The following is a 23,652-nucleotide window of genomic DNA, read 5'->3' as shown; positions in this document are numbered from 1 at the left end:
TTTGCCATAATACTCACATGCTAGCAGAGCAACATGATAGATGTTTCCTTAAGTGTCGTAGTAAAAGAAAATGACTTGTATTTTGAGACTGTGGATAGTTTATGTTGTTTTGGACCAATTTCCCAAGCCGTGATCGAAAACAGATTACAATAACAATTATACAGTCAGAAGATGCAATATCCATTTCTGCTTTAATTGGGTGAAAGAATAATAAAAACATCATTAAGAAAAATGAGATGGACCTGTCACATACCCTACCAATTTTTAGACTTTGATAAAATGCAGAGCAACTGAATTGGTGTTTACTTTATCTTGTTAACTAAATTCTGCATTTAGGGTAAAAATATAACTTGGGCTCACAGATGTGGGCAAGTTTTTAATAATTGCTGATGTTAAGATGTTAAAGCAGAGGTGAAATATTTGGGCTTATGCATGTATTTTGAATGAGCTGAAGAGCTTTCTGCTACCTGCTTTGGTGTTTTCTTTGCTTATTACAATTCTATTTTATTATCAAATGGAATGAATATCTTGGTGATGGAATAAGCTTACTTCTAAACCCTGTGTTCAGTGTATATCTTGCCTTGGACTTATTGGACTTATTCACATTACTACATTTTGTGCTCTTCCCCTTGCAACATATATTTTTGTTACCCCAAATGTACAATATAATGACAGCAGTTGTCTGAGTACTTGCACATGGGCCCATTTCCCAATATCGTATGCCAGTACAAACTCTATATGTTGCAGCATTGTTGCCACAAGCTGGTCTAAGAGCTAATCTTGTCTATGATGGAGTGCTCAAACAACTGCTTCACCATCTATAGCTCCCATTTGTGGTGATAAAAGAAAAGCCTCCATAGTGGTAATACATCCTATATATATATGAAGTTGAATTAATCTTCCAGGATAAATTAAGGTCCCTGAAAATTGAGGTATTATGATTCAGTTATCTAAGAACTCCTGGTATGCTTATTTTGCATCTTGAATTGACTTCTGCTTTTTTGTCCTGTTTAGAAAATGGTGGCTGTTAACTGCTTGCATAACAGGAGAGTAGTGGTTGTACTTCTAGAGCCAGGGGATTTTAAAATTTGAGTAACCAGTGTGGTGTGAGTGACAGAATGGATACTCTTCAGGGTTGTAGTAACAGGGTCAGATTAGGGAGCCTGCCTGTGTTGATGTTCAGATTTGCAGAAGAAAATGCATGAGTTGTATGGAGCCTCAGGATATGATTTGGTATAGAGTCTCTGTCTTGAGTACTAAACTGGTACCATATAGGCCCACATTTTACTTACTTTCTAAAATGAGGCCTTTCAGAATGTTACTTATTTCAGGTGTTTTTAGCACACTTCAGGAGGAGACTAGCCAGAAATAAAAGTAGGGTACAGCAGTGTTAAGGCAGTCCCATGAGAAAACTTAGCCTTACATTCCAGGCTAGATACTCCAGAGTCTGAAAAATGAATGGTTTTAGCATTGGTGTAGGTGACTCTGTGAACAGGATTAAAATAGCAGTGTATTGTTAGCAAGCTAGCTACAGCTAATTTGAGTGTGCACGCGTGTGCATGTGTGTGCATTTTAACTTACTCTTAGGAGGAAAGAGGGCTTATGAGATCACTATGCCCATATATGTGCCCATCAGTTCCCCTCTAATAACTTTAGCATTTATAGTCCAATACAAACTAAATTCACAACACATGGGGACCCCAACAAGGACATTTTTTTGGGGTGTGTGTGTGGCAATCAGCATTGTTTCAAGATGGCTGCCTCTCAAAGTATGGACAGCACCTCTTTGTAACTCATGTATTGACAGTGGGATAAAAACCAAATTCAGAGCACATGGGTGGAGATCCTATGTAAGAGTTACCATGTTAAAAGAAGTGGAAAGTAGGCTTCATTATTTCTACTTAAAACTACTTGTTAAAATTTAGACATATAAATATACACATTAACTTGCTTAATGTTAATATGAATATGGTAGACTTATGTGATAGGTATCTTGGCTATTCATTCAGTTTGCTTCATGATACAGGAAATGGCAGTATATTTTGATGATGATGATTTCATATTTATGAAGAGTTCATTAATAAAACTTTGTAAACAAATACAGGTAGATTCAGAAGTTAAATGAAATTTGGTATAACATGAATGCTGTTGACATGTGTTAGTACCAGGGACAGCCCACTCATTGAGCAAATAGGGTATTAATCCTTAGTACTGATAATTCTTCACGAAGTGCCAGCTTTACTTCTGGTTTGGCCATTTTGTTCCATTTGGGGAAGTGGATGTAGCAGTTTGTAACTGCAAGGTGAATTCAACCTAGTTTCTTTATGCAAAATTGAATTGTGCAAAGAACTGAATTGTGTAGACAGCCATTTGCTTGGAAGCAGTGATGTGTAGAGGGGGAGAAGAGTAGGGAAAAGAGATTGTCCAACCCATAGGTCTAGGGCCAACCCTTGGTAACAATGCAACCAGAGATGTGGGATGGAACATTTTCCAGGAAAAATTCCCATACTAAATTTTTACATGGAAAATCTTTCATTTCTTTCATTGGCTGACATCCAGACTAGCATTACACATGTGCAGCAGTGTGATTTCCAGATTACTGCTACACTGTTGTTTGGTGGAAGCAGAGGTGCACTTAGGTAATTTTAGATCCTGGACCTAAAAGCCTTTGGAGACCACCCTCCTGCAAATTAATCGTCATCATGCTCGGCCAGGTGACCACACCACCTGGGACAGATTAAAGAGGATTTGGGGGCTCCCAGGGGCTGCGGAGGCCCTGGACTGTGGCCCAGAAGCCCAGGGGTAAGAGCACTCTGGGTGGAAATTGTGATTTTCACTTGTCTTCCCTTCCCTCTGAAGCCCACTGTGCATTACCAAAACAGGTCATTCAGGTTGCACAACTCTCAGGGAAATATTTTGGTAATGCATAGTGGGCTTCAGAGGGAAGGGAAGATTGGTGAAAATAATTCCTTTCCCTACTCAAGCGATAGTGCAATAGCAGTCTGAAATTTGCACTCCTACATGTGGCTATGCTATTCCCGATGTCCAGCACTGTTGCATTAAAATAATTCATAACAATGAACAGATGCCAATTGCAATATTGGGTAAATTCAGCAATTCTGAAGTTGTAATTGTTTTTCAGGTGGTTATCTGTAGGAAGTGTATGAGAGGGTACATATGATTTATTGAATGTTCAATAAAATTCTTTTTACAGAATGTTTTGAATTTGTTCCAGTATAACTGTTCAGGCACATAACGTGTCTTTATTGATACCACCTCATCAAATATTTCATTTCAACTACTTAAAAATGTTTGAGATAATATGGCAGAGCTTTTTCTAAAAAAATAAACTGTATAAATAGCTCAAATAACATGCTAAATCATATCAGAATCTATTTGGGGCATAAAGAAAATTTTGTATTGTATTTATGCAAGTGAGGGGGGAATTTGCATGGGAACATTTTCCAAAAGAAATTCCAATTCAAAATTTATTGGAAAACCCACATCTCTAAATGCAGCTCAGATGGCTTTGAAAGATTGACCCAGCATCTTGAGTAACTAGGCAAAAGAACTAGTACACTAATAGAACTAGTTTAGATGTAGCACTAAATCATAGTTTGATGCTACATGATTGTGCTTTGTATTCCTATGTGCTCCTTTAATAACTCACAAACTCTATTTCTTCCCTTACTTCTGATTTGTGTAAATCATAGCTTGCCGGGTTTAATGCAGTGGTAATCAGAAGTGAGGGAGGGATCGGGGCATGCAATGGTATAGCTGATCTCAGGCTTTGTTTACATAGCTCAAAACCATGGTTTAGTAGTACTTCTAAACTAACTTCTTGTGTGCTATTTATCTTTCCAGAGTAAGAGGGCTTTCCTCCAGAATCCATTTACATTTCTTCTTCATAAACCCTATGTTTCATTAGGGTCTACCTTACTGTTGGGTGGTGTCTATCTTATGTTTCTTTTTTCGATTGTGAATTGGGGACAGGAAGCCATTTTATTTATTTATTTATATCTATGTAAACTGCTTTGGGAACTTCTGTGAAAAGTGGTTTTATAAATATTCATCGTATTAAACTTTGGCCATTTAACTTGTAAAATACAGTTAAATATTTACAGCATTAATTTAGTAGAACCATAATAAAAAGAATTACAAAGCCCAAACTATTTAACTGTTACAAAACAATGAAATTAATTTCTAAATGTTTGTAATCAACTTTTAACAGGTTTTTGAAGCAAACAGTTTTTGGTTTTTATTAGGAACCACAGGGATAGCTTAAAGATTTAAATATTTTTGTTTCAACTTAAATTAAACCAACAAAGTACGTCTAAAAGATAACTTTGTTTTTTCAATATGGTACTGGTTATGATCCAGGACAGTGTAGTGGAGATACTCCTTTCTTAATGAAGAGAGTATATAGCTTTGTTCAATCATTTTGTACTCTTGGAATTTTGAACTTGTGTACAGCATCCTTGAGAGCACATATTGAAGCCCTGGCCCAGGGGTGCTTTTGGGCATGGACCTGAGAGCCCAGGTCCATGTGTCCACTCTGCCAGAGGGCCCCATGATTTTCCCCAAGGGAAAAGAGTCCCTTTTATAGTTATGGAATGGCTTGGCCTAGCATTCTGAAATTTGGCACAGATGCAGGACAGGTTATTAGGACTCTGAGTATTTCTTGAACTTCTGGAACTTGATGGTCCACCCATCATTCCACCCCCATGTGGAGGAATCTGCCCATTGCGTTCATTAAAAAGGGTAAACATCACCCCCCTTTTCACTCCCCTTTTATATTTTTGGAGTGTCTTGGCCTAGGGTTCTGAAATTGAGCTCCGATGTATGACAGGTTAGTGTGTATTGATTTTGAAGTGGATTGGTCAATCCCTTGATTTATTAAAAATGATTTTTTGAATTTAAAAAAAATCAAAAAAGTACAAGTCCTATAAATGGCTTGTTTCATGGCAGAAAATTACAAAAACATATGGTGCTGAATCTTCCCCCCCTGCCCCCAACCGGACAATCATTCCACCCCCATGTGAAGGAATTTGCCCTTTATCTTCATAGAAAAGTAACATGCCCCCCCCTTCCCCAGCCCTTTACATTTCCATAGTGGCTGGTCTTAAGAGTTCTGAAATTGGGCACACATGTAGTCCAAGATGGCAGGACTCTATGTATTTTTATTTCAAGGAAATTAGTCAATCCTGTGATCTTTAATGAATTTTTCCTTTCTGCAGTAAAGCAGCCAGAAGAGTTATATTTATCCATAGAGTACTTCGCATCTAGTGAAAGTGGAACTGTTACATCTGAATAAACAAACAACTATAAAAACCAAAACCAAAATGCTCTATGCTCAACTTGGTTTGTTATCTAAAAGGTCTGCATGAGAACTGTGAAGCAAGGGGCATGTCTTGTGGTTTTAAATTTATTTCCTTATAAATGCACTATATGTTCAAGTGGTTTTGTATTTGAGACACATGTTGCATCCCAGTCAGTTTGGAATGGTCAAGAAGCTATGTGAATCCATTGTGTAGTCTTTTTTTTTTTTTTTTGGCAAATGCACTCTGGCCCAGATCTGTGGGTTTGTGTGAATAATGAAGAAGATGTATGGATCTTTTGAGGGTTGTGTAGTCCTTCCCCCCCAGATGCACTCTGGCCCAGACATGTGGGTTTATTGTGAAATGTGTATATATACAGAAAGGATGCTTATTTTGCAGGTGGGGGGATTAGCTCACTAGGTCCAGCATCCAAAATTACATAGCTGCACCTCTGTCCTTGCCTCATGCTGATGCACTCTGTAACTCCACTCCCACTCTCCATGTGTACAGTGTTTGTCTACATATACAAACACTGTACTCGTGGATAGATTCTTCCTGTGATTAGAGCACTGGGGCATGTATATGAAGTAACAAATGGCTGCTCTTTAAATTCAGCAAGATTTTCTAGTCTCATGTTATTTATAGATTCTTCATTTAAAAAATTCTTTTGACTCTAATATTTACATACAATGACATCTTCATATGCCAGTGAGGGACTTATTTGTGGTTCTATGTTTAATTCATTTTAACAGGATCATTAAAATTTAATTGGGTGAAATCTGGCATGGAAATGGATGTTTAAAAATCATTGTTGCACAGGGAATTTTTTAATTCTCTCCCCACTGGACTACATTTTTAATGCTATACGAATCAAAAGCACTAGTATGCATTAAATAGGTAGTTTTAGAAAAGCATCTGTACCACTAGATCTGGGGCATGATCCGTTGAATCCATTAGAATGAGTTCTGTGCCTGCACTGAATCCTATTGATGTGGAGTACCACAGCTCCTTTCGGCACTTGCACCCCGCCCCATATGACCACATGGCTATTTAAGGCGGGAGGAAGCGCTAGCATTTCAGTTCTTTTGTGACTGCTGTAGCGATTGGTTCTTTAGTCACTACGGCTCCGTGTACTGCTTCCTTGCTTTTGAGTGAGTTCTAAAAATAAAACAGATTTATTGGCTTTGGACTGTTCTAGACTAAATTTTTTGTGTATGGACTAATTGAGGTGAAAGATCGGACTGATAGTTTTGGTTTTGGATATGGAATGGCAATGGATGACCCTAAACACTTAGAGAAGAAAACAGATAAAAAGACTTTCAAACGTTGCTCTAAATGTAAAACGAAATTATCCTTGCAAGACGGCCATGACTTATGTTTGCTGTGCCTGGGGGAAGTCCACAACACCTCCGCATGTAAGGTTTGTTAGTCTTTTTCAAAACAAATACGACACAACTGGGAGCTTTGTTTGAGGGCTGTTCTTTACAATGATGTGTGTGAAGTTCCCCAGGACCATCTAAAGAAGGGGCATCATTGTCTTCTAAAGGGGGTGGCTTGAGGGCTGAGGCTTCGACCCAGTCTAAACCTACGACACTGACATTTAACTGAGATGAACAACCTCAAAATGGTGGTACATATGCTAGTAATCTCTAGGATTACTGCAATGGATTACTGCAATGTGCTCTACGTGGGGCTGCCTATGTGGTCTGGAAACTGCAGTTGGATCAGAATGCGGCGGCCAGGTTGGTCTCTGGATCATCTAGGAGAGACCATATCACTCTTGTGTTGAAAGAATTATACTGGCTGCCGATACGTTTCTGGGCAAAACACAAGGTGGTAGTTATCCTCTCTAATAAAACGCTTGGTGTCCGTCCGTGGATGGACACCAAGCGTGCGTTCGTGCCTGGCCTGTTCTGGGCATGCGCGAAGCGCATGCCCAGAACAGAGCCAGGGAGACACAACCGCCAGCACCCAGCGGCCATCTTGGGCGGCTAGAAGCGGCCGCCTGAAGAAGCCGGGTAAGCGGCGGCGGGGGACACTGGCCGAGGCGGCGGTGAAGTCGCTGTCTTGGCCAGAGGACGCGGCGCGGCCAAGGCGGCGGCGGAGCCATGGCTGCGCTGCCGAAGCCGGGCGGGGGGAGGAGGCGGCGGGGGAAGCTGGCCGAGGTGGCGGCAGAGCCGCCGCCGAGGCCTGGCGCTGCCGCCGAAGCCGGGTGGCTTGGGGCCCTTGCCTGGCTGGGGAGACCGGCTGCGGCATAGAGGCTGGCGGCAGCGCCGCCACAGCCGATAACCACCCTCCCGCCCTCCCAGCTGCCCGACTTCCCTGCACCCCCCCAAAGGAATAAGGACCGCCGCCGCCGAGAACTGCCCTCCCGCCCTCCCAGCTGCCTGAGCCCTACTCACCCGAATCAGCCCGCAAGAGCCGGGCGAAGTGCAAGCATGTTTTCAAAATGTCCAGAGAGGAGCTCGTGAACAGAGCTCCTCTCTGTGCTAAGCCTCTTCCCGGGAAGAGACTTAGCACAGAGAGGAGCTCTGTTCGTGAGCTCCTCTCTGGACCTTTTGAAAACATGCTTGCACTTCGCCCGGCTCTTGCGGGCTGACTCGGGTGAGTAGGCTCGGGCAGCTGGGAGGGTGGGAGGGCAGTTCCGGTGGCTGCGGAGGCCCTTATTCCTTTGGGGGGGGGGGTGCGGGGAAGGGTAAGTCGGGCAGCTGGGAGGGCGGGAGGGCGGTTTTCGGCCCCTTCCCTTCCTAGCGCCCGTTATTCAACGGGCTAAAATTTACTTGTTACTTATAAAGCCCTAGATAGCTTAGGCCCTCGGTATTTAAGAGAACGTCTTCTTCACCATGAGCCCCACCGCCTGTTGAGATCATCTAGAGAGGTTCGCCTGCAGTTGCTGCCAACTCGTTTGGCGGCTACTTGGGAACGGGCCTTCTCCGTTGCTGCCCCTGGACTTTGGAATGTACTCCTTGTTGAAATAAGAGCCTCCCCATCTCTGGCAACTTTTAAAAAGGTGCTGAAGATGCATTTATTCACCCAGGTTTTTAATTAGATTTATGGTTTAAATTTTTAATGTTGATTTTAAATGATTTTAATGTTAATGTTTTTAATGTTTAAATAATTTTAATTATTTTATTGATTTAGTTTTGATTTTAACTGTTAAATTGATTTTAATTGTTTTTATTTATTGTAAACTGCCCTGAGCCATTTTGAAGGGGCGGTATATAAATCAAATAAATAAATTAGAAAATTAAGTCTCTTAAGGCACCGAAGTGGCAAGGAGACAAGATGGCAAACGCATTGGAGCCCGCCAAGAAGAAAAAGAAATCGTAGACATTGAAAGCAACTCTGTCTCCGACTTCGGCATGAGAAGTTGTTTTTGTGTCAATATTGAGATGGTCGACTCTGATCGCGTCGACTCCTAGACTATCAACACCGAAGCATACAGCTTTGATACCAGTGTCGACATTGAAAGATACATCCTCAACATCGACAAGTGCTGTCCATGTACACACTTTGACATCAAATAATCTTATGTTAGCAGCTACGACATTGATACAAGTTTTGTCTACTGCACTTCTCTCGGCATCGATATCGTCGACGACAAGGCCGTTATCCCCACTGGTGCCTGTTGGCACTGATATCGAGGGCAGTTTCCTTGTCCCCAGCTGCAATGCCATTGAAGTCCCCATCGGCGCTAAAGCAAGACAGTTGGCCTCAACATTGAACACCCCGGTGTTAACTGAAGCGGTGACGCCTCAGTGCCGAGTGCCGGTTACTATCGAGGTTGAGGAAGAGGACTTGCCTGATGTTGAGGAAGCGAGCTCATTGGATTCCCCGACACAGCACAATCCTTGCTATCTATGTTGGACTCCAACACTACTATCCCTTCAACTTTTAGGGGATTTCTACATTCAGAAGAGCGAGAGGCTCGTTCCCAGCCTCCAGATACTGCCTTTTCAACAGCAACTCATCCAAATCAACAAGTGCCCTATGCATGAACAGCTGCACAATTGGCCACTTCGTTTACCTGACACATGTGTGGATTCTCTCATGGCACTTTATCTGTTGTGCAAGCAAGTGTCTTCAGCCAGTCTTCTCCAGGATTGGCTCATGACTATGATGAAGACAGGTCATGGAGATTTTCTGGGTTCAATAAACACAATCCTCTGGCCAGCGCTTACTGTCAGACTCTTCCAGTGCACACACTGGTGGGGCAGGGGATTGCTCTCCCTCTAGCACCAAGCAAAGAGCTGGTAACAGCAGCTGCAGCCACGCAGATCCTGCCAGAATCTCCTCCCCCACCAAAACCTGTGCTTGCTGCAAAACATACCCAGACTAAGGTGAGGCAATTTTTATTCTCGGTTGTCTGGACAGACCCTTGGGAACCTTTGATTCCTAGGCCTTCTATATCTCCCCTATGGGAGCAACAGCCACATTCCTCTCCAGCACCTTCTGGTGAGAGTCACCATGGATCTTTTCATTTTGAATCCAACATGGAATCTACTGACCCTGACCGATGTTGCCTGATGTGGCAAAACCTTTGCTTGTATCTCCCACTGAAGAAATGAAGACTTATCATATCCAGTTAAAGAAAATGACTACTGCACTAGGACTTGATTTGAAATCACAGATGCCTACAATTGATGACCCAGTGTACAGTTTTATGACAAAGTCCATGTCTGCACAACCTGTCACCTTATCTCTATTGCCAGTGATTTCCAGAGTGGTTCAATGTGCTTGGGAGGTCCCACACACTTCTACTCCAACCTCAAAAAGACTAGAAGGCCTATATCCTGCAAGAGCAGGATAACACCTACTTGCTGAAGCATCCTGTGCCTAACCCCCTTGTTATAGACTGCACTACTTCATCTAGGTCTGGTAGGTGTCACATGACTCCTGCAGATAAAGAGGGAAGGAAATTAGATGTACGTGGCAGAAAGATATATTCAGTATATCTAGTAAAGATAGCCAACTATTCAGCCTGCATGGCTAAGTATAATTATTGCCTTTGGGACACCTTAGGACAGGATTTGGACTCTCTCTCACTAGAGGAGTTGAAGGCTAGCTTTAAGAAGACTTTACAAAAGTTTGCAGAATTAACACGACAGCTATTAAGTACAGCGAAACCTGGCAAAGTCCAAATCTAGAGCCATGAGCTCATCCATTACTTTGAGATGCCATGCTTGGCTTCATTCAGCAGCTTTACAATTTGACATTAAGGACAAGATTGAAGGCCTCCCATATGATGGGAAGGGTCTGTTCTCAGAACAGATGCTACAGTGCAGAAGATTAAAAAACAAAATCAAAGATCACTGCAAAGACTGTTACTTCAGCTTTTTCTTCTTCTTATGTGGCTAAATCCAAGACTTTCAACAGACCTCGTTTCAGCTATAGACAGCAGGACCGTAGGGACTTTAGAAAATCCTACCAACCATATCATAAGAAACAAGAACAATCGAGGCCAATGTAATAAATACCGTATTTTACGGACTATAAGACGCTACAGACTATAAGACGCACCTTAATTTTAATCCAGTTTTTCAGAGTTTTAACATATTAAACTGTTAAAACATATAAGACGCTCCTGAATTTTGGCGGATATTTTTCGAGGAAAAAAGTGAGTCTTATAGTCCATAAAATACGGTAGGTGGAGGCCCAGAAGCAGTATCTTTGAGATCAACCTCAGCCCATCACACCATCTGCCATCAAGGGACTCATTGCAAACATCACTCTTCTCCAACGCCATAGCACTGAGTATGACTGCCTGCAACACCAATCAGGCACAAACGACACCTTCAGCCAACATCAATCTAAAACTAGCAAGCCATGCCAAAGCATGGCACCATATAACATTGGATCGTTACATGTTGAAGATCATCTCTTCAGGCTACGCAATAGAGTTCAAGGCACCACAAGTTTTTAAAGGGGTGTGTTTTACAAAAGCGACCTCCTGCCCTACAAAAGGAGGTGCAAGAGCTGTTGGGCAAGATAGCAATTTTCCCGGTGCGATGGGCGCAGAGGCAGGAAGGGTTTTACTCCCTCTACTTTCAGATCCCCAAAAGGGATGGGGGAATATGACCTATAATGGATCTGAGACATCTGAACGAGCTCGTCCATGTGAAGAAATATCGAATGACAATGTTGCAGGACATCCTGCCATTTCTACATCAGGAGCGGTGGCTTACCATGTTAGAGCTGCGGGAGTTACAATAACACTACTGCTTCCTCCTCCTTAAAGAGCTAACTAAACACCATTCTAATTGAGCCAATGGGTCAGGCCCCAGATAAACAAATTACTCACCTGTAACTGATGATCTGGTAGTGATCCGTTGACATCCATTAGATCGTCCCGAATCTCCCCTCTGCAGTAGTGTCTACTATGTAGAACTCGCTTATTGCTCCAAAGATGTTTGACTGCTCCAGCGGTCTCCAAGGCACTGAAGTGCTGGCGCTTCCTCCTGCCTTAAATAGCCACATGGTCATGAGGGGCGGGGCGCAAATGCTGAGAGGAGCTGTGGTACTCCACACTGACAGGCTTCAGTGCAGGTGCAGAACCCATTCTAATGGATGCCAACGGATCACTACCAGATCATCAGGTACAGGTGAGCAACCTGTTTTTCTAACATGGCATTACACTTTGAAATGAAAAACTCGTGTATTTTCCATTAATTCACGTTATTATATAGTGATGTGAGCTATCTGTAAAACAACAAATGAAATAGCTAAATGGGGTATGTGTGCTTTTTACTATGCATTTTTCAGGGCCATATTCTGACTTTGATGTACATAGAGGACACACATTTGAAAGGTCCCTCCCCGCCCCCGACCAGTGTGTGGAATTGCATCTTCAAAGGAAAATAATAATCATAGTGTATGTGCTGGGCTACTTGTTAAAAATTATATGTTCTATTTTAGTAACTGGGAGTACATATGTCCTTGTGCTTGGATAATGTGGCTAAGTGAGAACAGGAAAGGGGAAATCTAGGGAATGTATTTTATCTATTATAGAGATGGCCAACAGGTGGCTTATAAAGTAGATGTGACCCTTAGAATAAAAGTCTGTGGCCCCTAGTTGGTTGCTTGGTTGATTTAAGTGCTGTCAAATCGGTGTCAACTCTTAGCGACCACATAGATAGATTCTCTCTGGGATGATCTGTCTTCAACTTGGCCTTTAAGGTCTCTCAGTGGTGCATTCATTGCTGTTGTAATCATGTCTATCCTCCTTACTGCTGGTTGTCCTCTTCTTCACTTGCCTTCAACTTCCCCCAACATCATGGACTTCTCAAGGGAGCTGGGTTTTCACATAATGTGTCTGAAATATGATAGTTTGAGCCTGGTCATTTGTGCCTTGAGTGAAAATCCTGGGTTGATTTTCTCTCTGTTTGTTTTCCTGGCTGTCCATAGTATCCTCAAAAGTCTTCTCTAGCACCAAAGTTCAAAAATGTCAATACTTTTTATTTCCTGCTTCTTTGAAGACCAGCTTTCACATCCATGGAGTGTCATGGTAAAAACCATTGTCTAAACAATTCTAATCTTTGTAGATATAGACATGTCATGGCATCTAAATATCTTTTCCAAGGCCTTCATTACAATTCTATCAAGTTCTAGTCTGTGACGTATTTCTTGACAGCTGGATCCTTTACTTTTGATGGTTGATCCTAGAAGGCAGAAGCTATCCACCACTTCAGTGTCCTTAGTAGCCATCTCAAATTTAAATCATCTTTAAGGAAAAGGCTCTACTCACCGCCTATAAGTAAGTTGGTTTGACTGCATGGCAAATACACTTCTGTGACTACCCTGATCCAGCTGCTGTCTGGAGAATAGTATATACCTGTTGGCATACAGAAGTCTATACCTGGTCTTCCAGGAATATGCATTTTTCACTTCATCTACACAGTCATGACTTTGAAAACATTTTGGCCTATCCACCCTTTTGCTAATATTCTGTTCTTTTAATAGACCCTGCCATGTACATACACTAAATACTACCCACTTTTTCCATTCTTATCCTTTTCTAGCTATAGCCTTCTTGTTATCTTCCCCCTCAGTGTAATAGAGAGAAGATGGACAAGAAGATTCTTTGCCTTGGCACTCTGACTGCCTGTGGGGGAAAAACTTGTGTATGTTTTCTCAGATACTGTCCAGCGAGTGCTTAAGTACCTCCATCCTCCAAGAGAAGTAACATCTAAGTTTGTAAATGTCTGTACAGGCTTAAAGGCTAAGAACTATTGCTAATTATGAGGATAACTGACCTGTAACTGATGAATGTTAAAACTGACACTTTGCCAGAGAGGAAACAATTAGGAAACCTGAAAGTATCAATCATAATTCATTTATACTTTCCTTAACAAAATAAATAAATTGTTCCTTGCCTTGGCATTTGGGTGCTGCTTAGTTGCAAAGGCACTGAAAATCCTAGAAGAAATAATAAAATTATCATTTTTCTATTGTTTTAAATATATAAGGAGGACCTCAATATTCACAGGGGTTCTGTTTCTGGCTGCAACTGCTGATACGTAAACCACAAATATTGAGGCATTGGGGGGCTATGGGACTGTGGGGTTAGGTTCCCAGTTATTGGGGAAATGGTCAAAATGCTGAAAATTGGCTAAATTGGGGGGGACATGGGGGGATGCTCTTTACCATACTTTGCTGCTCCTGCCGAGTCATGCTGTGCCCCCAAATTTCCATTTTGGGAATGCCTCCAAATTGGCCGAAAATCACTGGTGTTTTTCAGGTGTTTTTTTTAAAAAACAACAGAGCCGTTTTGAGGCTCCGGGACACAAAATGGCGGTCGGAAATGACCTCCATGGTCATTTCTGGCCACTCCTGACCCACGGATATGTGAGGCCTACATGTTTCCCCCGTTCCCCCACAACATCCAGGTTGCTTAGTCATAACAGTGGTGGAGCTAGCATTATGGCGGCCCGTGTTTCACCCCACCGGTGGCCCCCACATATGTATGCCATGCATGCCAGTGATGCCCCATGCGTGTGACATCACACACAAAAGGGATGTGGCCCAATTGCTGGAGGGCCCACTTAAGTCCTCTAGAATGCATTTCTAGTCAGCATTTGCTAGCTGGAAATGAGCTCTGGAGATCTCACACATGTCCATGTGTGTCTGACATCATGTGCAAAAGGCCATGGCCCAGGCTCCAGAGAGCCTGGGCTGCATTTATTTCCCTTTCTCTTTCTCCAGTGAGGGAAAGAAAAGGAAATAATTGCACCCAGCTGGTAAATGATGGCTGGAAATGTGCTCCGATTGGGCCCTCTGGCGATCAGGCCATGTCCCTTTTGTGCATGATGTCACACAAAGGAGGGCCCTTTTGATTGGTGGCCTGGGTTCTTTGAACCCTACCGCTCAGTGATGGCTCCACTCCTGAGTCATAACTATGAACTGCGGAAGTCAATGAGATAAATTAGTTATGGCTAATTTAGCCTGGATCTTGCCCAGTGTCTTAAAAAAGAACAGCTGGTATTAAAATGAAACCTAAGTTTAATACAAACATGTTGATATCTATGCTTATGATCTCTTAAAACTGAAGCCATGAGCCTCTGTCAAACACATTGGACATGATCCAGTCCCTTGTGATGCAACAACTGAATGTGAAGAATTGCATCACCCAGTAGATCTCGGTTTCCAGTTCCCTAGAGTATATGCATGCAGATAGCATTAGCGTGACAGACATTTTCTGGGAATGGGTCTCTGCTCCCTTCCATTTAGTGCAGTTTACTCCATGCTCCCACAGCCTTCTTTCCCATTAGTCCTTATGCTGGCTTAGGCAGCAGTTGATTACAATTAAAAGGGCAGTTTGGGTAGGGAAATGACATGACTTCTGTGGTGTGGGGCCTACTTTATAGTTAGCGACCCACTCTATTAAATATAAAAGATACCCTCATTTCCCTTGGGGAAAATCATGGGGCTCTCTAGGAATGTGGGCACATGGACCTGGGTTCTTAGGTCCATGCCTAACGGTGCCCGTGGTGGGAAGAATAGTTTTCAGAAAATAAACTGAGTTTGTTTAGACTTGAAGTCTGATGAAATAAGGTCAGCCATATTAATTGGCCTACTACTCTAATAACTCGCTAAATTATAGATTGTTGACCCCAATAATACAAATGGTTGTTTTAATATCAGTGGCCGACATCCATACTAATGCGCAACGAACAAAGTTGCACTAGTGCAAGAAAGCTGTCTAACTCTGCAAAGTCATGGAGGAGTTCAGAGTTGCACTCTTGCGCAAAGGTTCCCAACACAATGCAGGAGAAAGAGGTTTCTTGGCAGGAGGTGTTCTGCTTTGTTCTATAAGTGCAAACAAGTTTGCGCTAGCACAACAATAGTTTGGAACACAAGCTCCTGGCTTAGCACATCTGGTTAGTGCAACATCTTTATACTAGCACAGCATATTTGTACAAGCACATTAGTCTGCATGCCACCCAATGTGTCTAAACTGGGCCATCATTTAAGCTGTGTGTGCCAGTACTCTAGTTGTTACATTTCTAGAGCACAGGGATAGCCATGATATTAACAGAAATTTCATGAAAGGTTTTAACCTTCAGAGTTCCAGTATGAATGACAGCATAAGACCATGAGGAGGGAGAACTTGTAAATGTTGGAGCAATGTGAGTTCTAGTTTCATTCCCACTCTTTCTTGCAATCCCGTTACACATTTTTATCATTAACACCTCTGCTTAACTTGACTTTGTAATGTTATATCAGTTTTCAGCACTGGCATAAAGTTCCCATTACATTGGCATTGCATCGTTTTAGGCCTGGGCAGCAAGTATAATTTTCCAATTCCTGTAACAAATCGAAACAACCAACACCAGCTCTGTCCTTGATCTTTTTTATTTTTGGCATTGTCTAAGCCACATTTCTTTCTAGATAATTGTTTCTGATTACATTATTAATATTGTGAAGAATAATAGGACCGGGCTTAGGAACATAGGAAGCTGCCATATACTGAGTCAGACCATTGCTCTATCTAGCTCAGTATTGTCTACACAGACTGGCAGTGGTTTCTCCAAGGTTGCAGGCAGGAACCTCTTTCAGTCCTCTCTTGGAGAAGCCAGGGAGGGAACGTGGAACCTTCTGCTCTTCCCAGAGCGGCTCCATCCCCTGAGGGGAATATCTTACAGTGCTCACACATCAAGTCTCCCATTCATATGCAACCAGGGTGGACCCTACTTAGTTAAGGGGACAACTCATGCTTGCTACCACAAGACCAGCTCTCCTCTCCTGAGAGGAGGCAGTGAGACTTATCTTACTGCCTCCTAAAACCACACAGAAAAAGCTAAATTAAGAACAAACTTGCAGCTCTTCCTGGCTTCTCTTCTTTACAAATCAGACTGAGATGTTGCCTGCCTTGAGGTTATGCTCATCTTGCTCCCACATTCCAATGTAAATCAATAAGATCCTTTCTAAGGATTATTCAGCTCACCCAGATCCTGGCTGGTATAGAAGAGGAAGATTTCTGCCTGCCTCAGGATCCTATTCCTCCCAGGAACTTTGTGTCCCCAAAGGGGACTTCTCTCCACGGTTTGAGAACTACAGATTCAAGGGTCAGTTCTATAGTCTACAAAGTATTTTTAGTCATATTACAGGTTTCCATGCCTTCATAAGTAAAAAGCTGGATGCCCCTTGGGCTTCAGCACAAAATTGCTGTGATTTTAGTGATGAACAGACTAGAATACTTGCATATGCTGAACCTGAAGGAAGGCTTCGGCCTTTGAATTTAGTTGAATGGCCCTTGGAAGGCTGCTATTTTAGGAAGCCAGTTCAGTCCTGTACTGAAGACCAATTTGTTTCAACTGGTAGAAATTCATGGTCAGACCTTGCCTTGATTTTATTTTGTAATCTCAGGACCTTGAAGCAAATAGCTCATAAAGGAATATTGGATAGCTTCCCAGAATTCCATAAAATATGTGGAAAAAGAAGGAATTGTTAGTCCTTTTAAAAAATAAATCTCGTGCAGATCCATAAGGCAATGCTATCCAATACAGTCTCAAACTGAAGAGCACGGATGCTGCAGTTATTAATCCCAAGGCAATGTAGGTAGTAGGGGTGTGCAGTTCGGGTTTTCGGGTGATTCGGCTCGGACCCGAGCCGAATCACCCCTGTTCTGTTTTGTGCCCGAATCCGGGTCACCCGAATCACCCTTGATTCGGTTCGGATTCGGATTTAATCCGAATCTGAATTGATTCGGGGGGGTAAAAAGGGGCCCAGGGGCAAAATTTTGGGGTGGGGTGGTAGTGCCAAATGGGTAGAGTCTACCACCCCAATTTCAGGGGGATTGGGCAAAGTCCTGATTTTTTGTGAATTTTTAAAGTTTTAGTGACTTTGGGGCAGTTCGGGGGCATAGCATGGGATTTGGGCAAAAGGAGTGGGGTGGGGTGGTAGTGCCTAATGGGTGCAGGATACCACCCCAATTTCAGGGGGATTGGGCAAAGGGCTGATTTTTGGTAAATTTCTGAAATTTTCATGTCTTTGGGGCAGATTGGGGCATATTGGGGCAGAAAGTGGGGCCTGGGGCAGAATAGTGGGGTGGGGTGGTAGTGCCTAATGGGTGCAGGCTACCACCCCAATTTCATGGGGTTTGGACAAAGGGGTGATTTTTTGAGAGTTTTTGAAGTTTTGGTGACTTTGGGGCAGTTTGGGGGCAGAAAGTAGATCTGCCCCAAAATAGTGGGGTGGGGTGGTAGTGCCTAATGGGTGGAAGCTACCACCCCAATTTCAGGGGGATTGGGCAGAGGGCTGATTTTTTGAGAAAGTGTGAAAAAGTGAAAGTGGGGTCATGAGAGTTGTTTAATTGAAAAAAATCTCATTTGCTATGATAGAATGAGAATTCACACCTTAGAAGTTTTTTCTGAGGTGTGAATTCTCATTCTATCATAGCAAATGAGATTTTTTTTAATTAAACAACTCTCATGACCCCACTTTCACTTTTTCACTTTCCTTTACTATGAATAATATGAGGAAGTAATCAATTTAGCACACTTCACCTTATGAAGACAAACCTCATAAAAATAAATTCACCAAAATTCCCCCCTCTGCCCAATCACTCTTAAATTGGGGATGGGTGGTAGCCTCCAGCCATTAGGCACTATATACCAGCCCACCCCACTCCTTTGGGGCAGATCCACTTTCTGCCCCCAAACTGCCCCAAAGTCACCAAAACTTCAAAAATTCTCAAAAAATTACCCCTTTGTCCAAAACCCCTGAAATTGGGGTGGTAGCCTGCACCCATTAGGCACTACCACCCCACCCCACTATTCTGCCCCAGGCCCCACTTTCTGCCCCAATCTGCCCCAAAGACATGAAAATTTCAGAAATTTACCAAAAATCAGCCCTTTGCCCAATCCCCCTGAAATTGGGGTGGTAGCCTGCACCCATTAGGCACTACCACCCCACCCCACTCCTTTTGCCCAAATCCCATGCTATGCCCCCAAACTGCCCCAAAGTCACTAAAACTTTAAAAATTCACCAAAAATCAACCATGAACTGAATCACCCGAATTTTTCGGGTCCGAAATTCGGGTGATTCGGCTCGTGCCCGAAAAATATCGGGGGACATCGGGGGTGATTCGGTTTGGCCCCGAATCACCCGAAATTGTTCATTTCGGGCACAGATCGTTCTGTGCCCGAAATTTTTGCACATCCCTAGTAGGTAGGTAACTTATTTCTTATGGTGTTAGTTTGTTACTAGGGGAAGAAAAACAGCATAATAATTCCCTGGATCTTATGTAAAATAACTTGTAACGTAGAATTATTTTATTTCATAGAGGACGTGGTTGTAGTTTGCTCTTAAAAACACCTTCTGCTTATTCGCTTTTATTGTAAAGACCATTTACTGCCAACATTCTATTTTTTGCCAAATGTAATTGTATATGAAGTATACAACTTGAAAATCAGCCTTGGGAAATCAGCTAATACTCACTGAATGCTTAGAATTCCAAACCGTAGTCATCATTTTACGATATCTCTATAATCTGCATGATTTTTGGACTGAAGAATAGCAAGTATTGCTTGCTGGAAATGAGTTCTTGTGCATTTACATCTTGGTTTTAAAATTTAGCGGGAACTGAAACACTGAACGTTTCAGTTTAGGGGTTTGGTGTGAATTGCTTTGCCCCATCTTGAGAATGGGAGAGAAATGGCTTACGTGTTCTGCAGCGTTAGAAATGTGGGCAGGAGCTGAGTCCATGGAAGAAGCTACATCAAAACTCAACCCAGAGTGTTGAGCAGCCTGATGTGTGCTGAGAGGGAGCAATTTTCACTGCTGTCTACTTCCAAAAATACTTTTTGTTTTCAGAAATATGTCCCTGAGTGCTGCACAACCCTTGGGGTTATATTTCTGAAGCCAAAAAGTACTTTTCAGGGAGGAGAGAGCAGTGAAAATTACTCCTCTCCCTCTTTGCATTTTTGGTTACTTGGCAATGCACTGGGCTGAGCTCTGATGTTGTATGTTCTGCAGACATAGCTCCTGTTCTGTACTTTTACCACGGTGGAACATGTGAGCCAGCATCTTTTATTCTGCATTCAGAGGACATAAGGATTGTAATTCAATCAGATATAACAAACTCTAGGTCAAGAGTTCTCAAACATTTTGATATGGTGACCCTCTTAAAATAATAAAAAAAATAATAAAAATAAATGTACATACATATACACCCTTTTGGTTTTGCAGGGCTGCTCAACTTTGGCTCTCCTGCAGATGTTGGCCCATAATCCCTAGCTATTGACCACTGTGGCTGGGGATTATGGGAGTTGTAATTCAAAAACAGCTGGGGGACCTAAGTTGAGCAGGCCTGGCAGGGATAGTTATGGGTGTAACTGCTCAACAGAACTCCAAACAGTCAGGAAATTCAGTGGACTACGATGTTCACGCCACGGGGGCATAAGCCCTGATATCCAGTCTGAGACATTGTACTGGCCTACAGCTATAAAAGAGAACTAGTGGAGGAAAAGTCAAATTATGTTTCCATGGTTATAATTTTGTATGGCATTACAATATCTCAGAATGGCGATCAGATCTCATGCCCTCATAGCATGAACAACATGGGCTATTGGACTTGCTCACATTTTGGAGTTCAATTGGAGCTGTCACACCCATAACTATCCCTATAAACCAAAGGGGTTTCTTGATTGCTTTAATTAAATTTGCTTACTTTTAAAATGGTGGATCCCATGATGGAAGCATGGCTGGTACTCTGTGTCTAACAGCTGAATGATAGGTAGAAATGTGGCTGGTGGAATATGGATTGTACTCACTGAAGTTCTGGCTGTCGTGAAACTGAAATACAGGCAGAATATCAATAACTGCTGTTTGTACCCTCATATGCTTGGCAAAAAGGGTGTTCACAAGTGCAGCCTAACCCAGGCTAGGGCAGCCCAGCCTGGGTTAGGCTGTGCGTGTGATGCACCAGGAGCGAAGTCACTCCTGGTGCTACCCGATCTTTGACCTGGCATTTAGCCGAGGTTAAGCAAACCTGTGGTTCATTCAGGCAGCGTTACCCTGCGAGGATTGGGCCCGATTCTGGTGGTTCTTACATGCAGCATAACCCAGGCTGGACTTCCCAAGCCTGGGTTGGGCTGCATGTGAGAAAAGCCTCTGCCTGGTTTTGGGAGCTGAGTGTGCTCCCAATTTTTGGTTGTGCAGAAGCAAGGTAAGAGGAAAGCCTGGATAGAAATGACTGTCTGGTAGGAGAAAAAGCTACTCCTCCTTTCTTGCTTCCACAACAACTGAAAATTGAGAGTGCACACTGCTCCCAAACCTGGGTAGAGCACAGTTTTTGATTATGTGAATGACCTCTATGTTTGAGACTGCCAGTCTTGCTATAGGTTTAGTTTTCATTGGCTTTTGCTCTTTATGGCAGCAACTGCTGAAAACTGATTCACACTAGTAGGATGTTGCAAAGGGAATCAGTATTTTCATTGCTTTCTCATTTTCTACTCAGCTTACTCATTTATCCAAAATTCAAGAAAAGATAATGAGGCTATGCACAAAAGCAGCCAAACCCAAGCTAGGGCAGCCCAGCCTGGGTTTAGCTGCCCATATGCACAATCATGATCAAGCCTGATCCTGGTGCTGCTCTTGTAGGTAGCCTGACTTTTAATCCTGGCCTTTAGCTAGGGCTTAAGGGCTCAAGTGTGCTCTTAACCCTGGCACTGGGGTAGTGTGTATGCTCGGGCTGCATGCAGTGAGGCTCATACAGAGTTGGGTGCCTAGAGCATTCAACTCATGGGAGATTTCCAAAAAACACTGTGCCCATTGCTCGGTGCATTGTGGGATATCCAGAGGCCAGGACACATTGCCCCAGCCTCTGGAGATCCTCACTGCTTGGAGCAGCATGGATCATTTGGGAGTATGATCCGTGCATCCCGCCAATGACCATGGATCATCTAGGGGGAAGGTAGGCCCAATCTACCTCCCCCCCCGCCTGCTCACCCTGCCCTCCTCCAGCTCGTGTGAACAACCTCATTGTCAAGAATTTAGAGTGTTCTGAAAAGCTGCTCCAATGTCTCCAAGGCATGGGGATTTGAACAGGGAGGCGGGAGCCGATAACCATTCTGCTCCTCCACCACTCACAAAGCCCAGGCAGGCATAGCAGTGGTATTCCTTTGACCAAGGTGGAAGAAATAGCAGTGGTATTCCTTTGACCAACCCTCTTGGAATATGAGCTCGTGCAAGTGTCTCCCAAGAGGGAATTCTCTTCTGGTCCATCAGCCGAAGATGCCTGTGTTTGGATTTTGTTAGCAGCAGAGGAGCCAGATGGTTGTCAGCTTCTGTCTCCTGATTCACCCGCCCCCCTTCACCCCTGACCATCCCCAGATGTGAGAATTGGAGGTACCCAATATTTGGCTAAATCACACCCTTTTAAGTTAAACTTTACTATTCCTAGGCAATAATTGAAGAGTTTATTAATGGTTTAAATTCTTGTTTACAATTGGAAAAGCCTTTTCTAGAGAAATTACTTTCTGATTTTTTTTTGTGGTTGTCATGGTGGGATTAGGCAAGGCAGTTAGCAAAATACTTTTTCTACAACCTTTTTGGCTTTACATCACCATTTGTTTTCAGTTTTTCATATGTTGGTGGGTTTCACTGCAGATGAACAGTTGTATTATATGATCTTTGAGGTGATCCAGGATCCTTCACAACATGGGTACTGCACCTGCGCAGTAGCCTTCATGGAAGGATTTTACAGCTCCCCAAAATGCTCTGTAGCTCTGCCCTTCACATGCAAGGTGTGCTTGGTATTTTCAGTGGTAGAGTGCCATTTTCTCAGTTCCTTCTTGACTGCCAAAGTGTGCACTGATGGTTCACTCCTTATTCGAGCTTGGTTCCTACAAGAAAGAAAAGTTTGTTTGGATTTATTTGGTTTTTGACTTAGACTGTTTTAAGGTTTCTTCATTGTTTAACCCTTTTTAACCGAACTGACACTTGGAAAACCTTTAAGAAGTGTACTTCGTGTGGCAGTACTCTTCCATCTTCCGAGAAACATGAACGCTGTCTACTGTGCTTAGGAGAGAACCACAACATTCATACTTGTAAGATCTGCCTTTCATTTTCTTAGCAGACCTGAAATAATAGGGAATTGTGACTTAGGGCTGCCCTATATAAAAGTGCATTGCGCTCTCTTACCCCTATGCTGTGTTCTCCATTACTGGTTACCCCTTTGGTCTCGTCCGACCATCAGTGTTCCAAGTTGATGTTGGGCTCCAAGTCCTTGCCAGAAAGAGCCTCTTATTCCAAACATGCTGAATTGGAGAGCTATAAGGGGGGGTCTTTAAGAAGTCACATGATTTCTCCAAGGACAGGCACCATAAACACACAAAAAGGTGGAAATACCAAGAGATGACTCAGTATCCCATTTGGCTTCCAAACCTCACCAGACTACTTCTTTGACATTGGTTTCAACATTGTCCCCTTGGATGTTGGAGTCTATCGATTGAGTCCCAGGTGTGTGTGTGTGGGGTCACATATAGCGATGTGCACGAACCTGTTTGGAGGCCCTTTTACGGACCCCCATACCAGTTCAAAGTTCCTGCAGTTTGGCTGGTTCAAAGGTAGAGGAACTAACTTTAAGGACCAGGGAGTGTGCTCTTAACCCCCCCCCGCCCACATTTTCCCTGCTGGTGCTGTGTCTAAAAACGGTCCTGCGGGGCAGCAGCATTTACACCTCCTTGCTGCCCCGGTGTATGCCCGACTGGAAGTACCTGGAAGTGCTTGCTGCTCCGGGTACTTCCGGTCTGGAACACACCAGGGTGACGAGGTATGCTGCTGCCCTGCGGGACCATTTTTAGACACAGTGCCAGCGGGGGAAATGCAGTGT

At 43.1% G+C, this 23,652-nt stretch overlaps 1 protein-coding gene across 2 annotated transcripts in view; it reads left to right on the top strand.

The window, feature by feature from the left end:
- Nucleotides 1-23,652, top strand: part of SATB2 (SATB homeobox 2) — a 277,520-nt gene that overhangs the window by 13,160 nt on the left and 240,708 nt on the right. The window lies entirely within an intron of this gene.

The sequence above is a fragment of the Hemicordylus capensis genome, chromosome 1 (genome assembly GCF_027244095.1).
Source record: "Hemicordylus capensis ecotype Gifberg chromosome 1, rHemCap1.1.pri, whole genome shotgun sequence".
NCBI classification, from domain to species: domain Eukaryota; kingdom Metazoa; phylum Chordata; class Lepidosauria; order Squamata; family Cordylidae; genus Hemicordylus; species Hemicordylus capensis.
The sequence above is the reverse complement of the archived record's forward strand: the minus strand, read 5'-3'. Positions and strand labels throughout refer to the sequence as shown.